Source organism: Bombus affinis, unplaced genomic scaffold (assembly GCF_024516045.1).
Source record: "Bombus affinis isolate iyBomAffi1 unplaced genomic scaffold, iyBomAffi1.2 ctg00000080.1, whole genome shotgun sequence".
Taxonomy (NCBI): Eukaryota; Metazoa; Arthropoda; class Insecta; order Hymenoptera; family Apidae; genus Bombus; species Bombus affinis.
Window position 1 is genome coordinate 1,073,652 of NW_026108828.1, and position 7,377 is coordinate 1,081,028.

The window sequence follows — 7,377 nt, forward strand, 5'->3', positions numbered from 1 at the left end:
TCACAAAATTGTGACAAGTCAATATTCCAGTTGTTAGTTTGTTGAATTTACGCCACCGCTGATTAAACGTATCACGCTTTAATAGAAAATTCAATTTCCCAGCGGGGAAAATGGAATTTTGCGCTAATTAAAGTATTGCGCTTTTGTACAAAATTCCATTGTTTTCTGTTGCCCGCGAAAATGCAATTTTACGACGGACATTTCAGACAAATTTCCATCAGACGGCTTTCCATCCGTAAAAAAGAATGCTATCTATAAAAGTGTCAATGGAAATTGATCAAAGTAACGTCAAACAAACCCGTTTAAACAGCGAGGTAAATAGACCAATTGCTTTTAACAAAACCTGTATCGTTGCTCTTAACCGTTTCACTTTTAAATATCAATCGGCGCTGTTCCTCATTAAAATTTCGATTTAAATCGAACGAGAAATACAGCGTAACACTCGGAATTTTCTATCGTTTCTCAACCATACTTCGAATATTTACGTCTCATTCTTCGATTCATAGGATCGCGATGTTGGATTCTTCGATTTCGATACAAAAACGTTTCACAGATTTCGACGCGGGCAATTTAATTAAGAGAACAAATAATTTGTTTATAAACTGCCAATTACGTGCCTTGAATTTCCGATATATGCAATAAATTTCATTGCTACTTGACCTAAGTGGGTCATAAAGTTGCAACCGTGTAAACCGTGCCACGTAATTTTATTGCATTCAATTTTCCACGTTTCCAACAATTTATCAAATTAGAATTTATCCGCGCATCGTACGAAATTTTTCATAAAAATTGATTAATAATAGTAGATATATAGCTCCTCGTATTCGTAAAACAGATTTTTAATCTGTAAACAACGAGTCGTGGTAATTACGATACGATCGATTTTCAACTTAGCAAAATTTGTTTCCATTTAACATTCACATCCAGATTGTATTTCCTTTGTAATAAATTAATTATATAATTAAATAAATTTATTATTCGAACCGATATTCAGATACAGTTCGAGTATACTTGATAAATTTTCAGACTCGATTCTCCAAGTCCAAAATGAGAACGTTTTATCCTATACTTTTTCTTCATTTTTCCACAAGGATTCGCGTTGTTCTCGCTTTCAGACGTTGTTCCGTTGCATCCTGTATATACGGGGTGTGCCAAATTTAAACCGTCAAATTGTAAGGAGTTGATTTACAGACAAGAAGAAGAAGAAGAAGAAGGAAGAACTTTATATAATGTTCGTCAACGGACGTTTCTTTACAGAATTACAAACTAGTATCGTTCGTACGAAACAGGTAACGACGCGTTTTCCATCGCAGCGTGCAAAAGTTCGCTGTATTATCGTGTCAGCGCAGTTGCATGCTTTTTATCATGCGACAACAAGCCCGTGTCGTTAATAGCTACAATAATGATACAATGAAAAATTATTATCTGGTATGTTTGATTGGTCGTTGGAGAACGTTGTCCGTGTGCTCGGATAGAAGCCTGACATCGATCAACGATGGGAGTAATACGATCTCGTACACACAGTTGCTAACAATTCGATCGAGTTGCAAAAACCGCGTGTTTTTACTCGTTGCGCTAGTTGTTCACGCGAACTCGCATCTCCAGAATAAACCTTCCGTTTTACAGTTGCGAAACCATAAATACAGAAAAGAAAACGCAGTTCTTGAAACTCTGACGAAACGCTGATAATACGGTCAATTGTCGCGTGCCGTGGAATGGAAAATTCGTCGTTACTTGGTTCATACGTACGATACTTGTTTGTAACTCTGGAAAAACGCGTTTATTGCCCAGCTTCGTACGACATGTTTTTCGGTAAATATTTACAAAGCGGACAATCTCGCCATATTCAACGGCTTTGAAATATGTTTGCCAAGGCTAATATTCCGAACAACTTTTTCCTGTAATACTCTTTACCGTCGCTCTGCTTTCCGCGATATTCGCAGCAATTTCTGTCTCGACGACAGCGATGATTTCGTAGTTTCGCTTTTCTCGATATCACTGCTAAAGCTTTTCCTACCTCGAATAACGACGCACAGCTTCGTATGAATCGTATCTATCCTGTTACTTGATACGCGAATTTAATTCACGGTAGCCTCAGTGATGTTTCTTTCCTGTGCGAGTTGAAAATGATTATCAGAAATGCATATATATGTCGGGTTGGCGTTAAGATTAGAGTTAGGGTTAAAGGCGTGAAACGAATCCCTATTGGCGCTAGACGTGATCATTATGCAATAGAGGAGATATTTACTAGTGCAAATATGACTATGATGGAATTGGACAAGTAATCGCGATAATTAGATACTCGAGAAGCTAATGACAATGATCCTAGGCTCAATAACGAATCCGCGGTCAAAGGGATGACGAACTTTACCCTTCGTTAGCGCCTAAGTTACACTGTACGTTAGAGAAAGGGGCAATTATTACGTATACGAAAGACAGGTCGATTACTGATGAGATCGCACTGGAGAGTGACTCTCCATCGCGGTGACGCTGTCGAAGGAAACTATGATGGGTGTGCCTAAGGGCACGAGATCATCGGATTCGCGGAGAAATGTCTTCGTTCGAAGGGTGAGGGAAATTGACGTTGCTGTTAATTGGTCAATTTCCATGTTGGTGGTTAGAGAAAGATATTAGCTGTCCTTGGGGAAAGTTGCTAGCGAGAAGCGTCGTTCGTGGAAGGATAGATTTCTCTTATCTTCCCGTAGTTGGGGCACAGGCCATTTGTCTATTTGAGAGACTTTGTGTAATTGAAATTTAATATTCGTAGCGGGTCCTCGCCCAGCTAAACATATACTGCGAAGATGCGTTGGCATCTGGCAATCGTCTTACCCGAAGGACAAAGTCTGCGTGTGGCGAGCCACGGGACAGAAATCGTTGAAATGTTTACCGTCGTGCCCCGTCCCAAGTATTTTTTTTATGGAAAGCTATAGAGTTACTTCATGGCTTTGTTAGATAAAACGTTCATCCCTTGACCGCGACTACGTTCAGCGACCGGTTGTCGCCTCGATCCCGAGCTCACTATCATAAATTTCGAATAAGTACAGTCGGATAGAATTACAACAGTTTCTTAGTGCGGCTATGATGAAATCTGGATTACAGCACTAAGGGGGTCCTCCCATCGCTTCAAAGGAGAGGCTCCGGTGTTCTTTCATCTCCGACACGGCCATTCTGATTATCACACGTCCTCGGGTGGATCTAAAATATTGGGTTTTCCTAACATTAAACTTGATATAACTGGTATTTTGTTCCTTTATAGTTTAGCTAAATTATATTGTACTGGTCTCTTTATGGCTTAACTAACTGTCCAAATAGGTAAAGGGCCCAGGTTAACAACAAAAATTTCGATCGGACGTTCAATGATAAAGTAGGATGGAAAAAAAACCACAAAAGTCAGTATCATTACGGTTAGTATTCAAAGCGCCAGTTGCATTTTGTGAGTTACCGGTCAGACCGTAATGACATGACAGATCATTTTCGATTTCGTACACGGATGAGTCTCAGTTTGTTAGATCATATTACCGCACTGGGCGTGTGTGGACACACTGAATGCGGGTGCATTGACGTAATAGGTGTGTATGGAGACACTGAATGCGAGTGCAGTGTATGGAGACACTGAACACGAGTGCATTGATGTAATAGGCGTGTATGGTGAGGTTGCCAGTGTCACGTCGGAGACGCAAGAAATCACGAAACCGATAGATCGCCGGTGATCTTGTGACAACGACCATACCCAAATAAAATAAATAAATAAGAAAATCCTACAATGTTAATATTTATAATCTAATATTAAGATTATTATATTATATCGTATTAATTGTTATATTACAATAGGAAAATTAGAAATCAATCTGGGAATCTACGTGGAAGTTACAAGCGAAGCTCCAAAATAACAACTACGTTAAATATTTTTTGGCAGGAAAATCATTGGGTAGAAACTAGTTTTTATTTAAACGAAAGCCAGTTTTCAATTTCTCCAAAAGCGATACGATTCAAGAATTTTAATCGTTAATAATTCTGATTACGAATAATCATTACGAACGATTCGATTTGTTCCTCGGTCGCTCGATAATAATTTTAGATCATGGGAATTTAATTTGAAACAGTAATCAATGGAAGTGACCTGAATATTTGTTCGGTTATCGAACAGTGACCATTATCAAGGAAAACCGAATTTTGCTTTGGTTACCGATAACCATTATCGATGGCGAAATTGATTTTCGATTATCGCCAAGCAATGTCGATGAAAAAAATATTTTCTAGTCACATTCGACTATCGTCGATATTTATTGACATTGCTGATAATCGGTTTTCACTGGCAACGTAAAGAAGCCTAATTATAAAACTGATATGTTTTATTAAGCAAAGAAAAAGATACGAAAATGTACGAAACAAAGCATAAGATAAAAGATATCACGGTGCAATTGTTAATAAAAATATTCTACTGCGATATCTTTCATCCTATTCGTTTCATATATTTTCATATCTTTTTGTTTGCTCGATAAAACACACAAGTTTTATGAATAACTGCGAACACACGTACTATTGGCTTGTTAACTAGGTGATTGCGGGTTTTGTCATTAGATGATATTGACAAAATTCGCAATCACCTAGTTTCCAACCCAATAATTATCAGTGACGTTAATAACGATTGATAATATAGCCAGTGATAATTGACAATGTAGAGCAAATTTTTGCCATCGATAATGGTCATCGATAACCAAAATAAAATTTTCTCGACACGGATAACAGTTACTCGTAACAGAAAAAAAAAAATATTTAAAAATCCGGTTATTTATGTTGGTTACTGGTAACCAAAATGAAATTTCTCTCGTCGATAACGATTACCGGCAATCAAAAAAACTTTAATCCGTTTTAACGGTTATTCGCGATCAAAAATTTTTTAATTAAAAACATCAACCTTCATATCGCAACTTTACAAACTTCTCTTGTAACAGTTATGATGTCTTGTAATTGTAACATTTATGGCAAATATACATTTAGCGAAAAATTAGTATACAGCATGAATAGAAGTAGTCTTAAACATTACAACTGGTGATAAAGATCGTTTCGCTAAATATCGTGGCTTAACACAGCGAATAATTGACTGCTCAAATATTTTCATCGTCTTTGCGCGACGAATATTTTATGTAACTTCTGGATACGGTTTCGCAGAGAAATTAGAAATTTTAGAAATTTCACAATCACGTATAATCGTGGCTCGTCGTGCTGTTTTTTTTTTTTTTTTTTTTTTGCGTGGGGAGGGGAAAATGCTATTACGCATGCCCAGTGACCCGCATCACTGGGGTATGTGGGAGTCGGTCGGATGTCGTTGCCATACCCACTAAAAACCCCTCCTCCTTCTTCCTCCGCTTGGGGGGCAGACAACCCCGGTAAAACCTGTCGGCAATCATCAGGGTTGTCCTTTCGTGCCCCGTAGTATCTACTTCTTCGGGCCGTTACTGCTCATGTCGTCCTCTCAGCCAGTTCAGAATACTGGGCTGGTCTCCTTCTGCGGTTTTTCGTTGTTTCATGTTCTTGCCCTCATTGCTCCGCGTAGTTGTTGTTTCGCTCGTTCTCCTCCTTGCTTCTTCCCAGGCCCTCGCTGTCACCCTCCTGTGACACATGACGGTCTTGCAGAATTGCCTAAATTTATTCCAGCTCTCGTCCTTGGCGGTCACCGTGGCAATCAGATTGCCCACGTCTATCTTCCCGCCCAGAGCGTCCTCCAGCTCGATCCTTCTGTCCGTCCACTTCGGGCACGCGAAGAGGGCGTGCTCTGCATCGTCGTTCGGGTCTCCACAGTCGAGACAGTTGCTGTCGCTGTCCCTGCCAATCCTTTTCCTATAGACACTGAAGCTCCCATGCCCGGTTAGCAGCTGCATGGTGTGGTGATCGATGTCCGTCTTCCTTTTGGTAAATAACAGCGCACTCGGTATTAGCTTCTTTGTGATATTTTCTTTTTTGTAGTTGTTCCACTCCTTCTGCCAGTCCTCTTGGGCCTTCTTGCGAATCGCCTCCAGTTCCTCCTTCAGCTTGCAGTCGTCATCCGTGCCACTCCTGGGCCCATGGATCTTGTTCCTCTCGTAGGTCTCTCCGAGCATCTTTATCTTTATGTAAATCGGGAGATTCCCGGTCAACACGCAAAGTGCCGCGTGGGAGACGGTACGGTATGCCGTCGTTGTTATGCACAGGGCCGTTCGTTGTGCACGTTTCAGCTTTTTCCTGCTCTTATCGGTATTCGCTGCTCTAGCCCACACCGGTGCTCCGTAAGTTACGATGGACTCCCACACATTGTAGTAGAGCCTACGAGCCAAGCTGGGCGGCCCGTTGATGTTGGGTAGAATTCCCCTAAGTGCTCCTATTAACTTGTCGGCTCTGTTACACACCATCTCGATATGCGCACCGAACCTCCGACTGGAGTCAATGACGACTCCGAGATACCTGATGCGATCGACCGTTTCGATGTCCGAGGAGCCCAACCTGAGTTTTACCACTCTCGGCACTCGCAAGCTTGTGATGAACATGACCTCCGTCTTTTCTCTCGCCAGGGTGAGCCCGACACTCGTGCACCAGTCGTTGGCGATCCTTAGCATCGTGTTGACCTTGGCGGAGGCCTCTTCGTTCCTCCCGACGGAGCATGTGATGGCCAGATCATCCGCGAAGGCGGTTGCTCTGACCATTGGCATGTTGTCGAGTCTCTCGAGCAACCGGTCATATACCAAGTTCCACAGGAATGGTCCGAGGATGGATCCCTGCGGGACTCCCGCCGCCACCTCGTGCTCCACCGTGCCGTGCTGGTTGCTCACGATGATCCTCCTTCCGGATAGGTAACTGCCGATTAGCCTTTTGACCTTCCATGGCAGCTTCCTCTTGTCAAATTCCTCGTACATGCTCTTCCAGCTGAGCGAATTGAAGGCATTGCTAATATCTAGGGTGATCATCACGCATACTACCTTCTTCTGTCTGCAGATGTTGGCAAACTTCATCACCTGCGTGATGGCGTCTACCGTACTCCTCTTCTTTCTGAAGCCATATTGCCTCCGATGGAACGGGTCCATTCCGATGCATCTCTCGATGATCTTCTTAAAGCATTTTTCCCAGATCTTGCTCATGGTTGGGAGTATGCTTATCGGCCGGTACGCGTTAGGGAGACTGGGATCCTTACCCGGTTTCCTTAGCAGTATTACTCTGGCCGTCTTCCAGCAGACTGGGATCCTTCCTGATTCGGTGATGCCGTTGAACGTCCTTGTCACGAGCTCGCTCCTGCGACTCGCTACCAGCTTCGCGATCTCGCCCGGCACGCCATCGACTCCTGCAGCCTTCTTGGTGTTCATTCTTCCGGCGGCATCGACGACATCGCCTTCGCCGATGGCGACG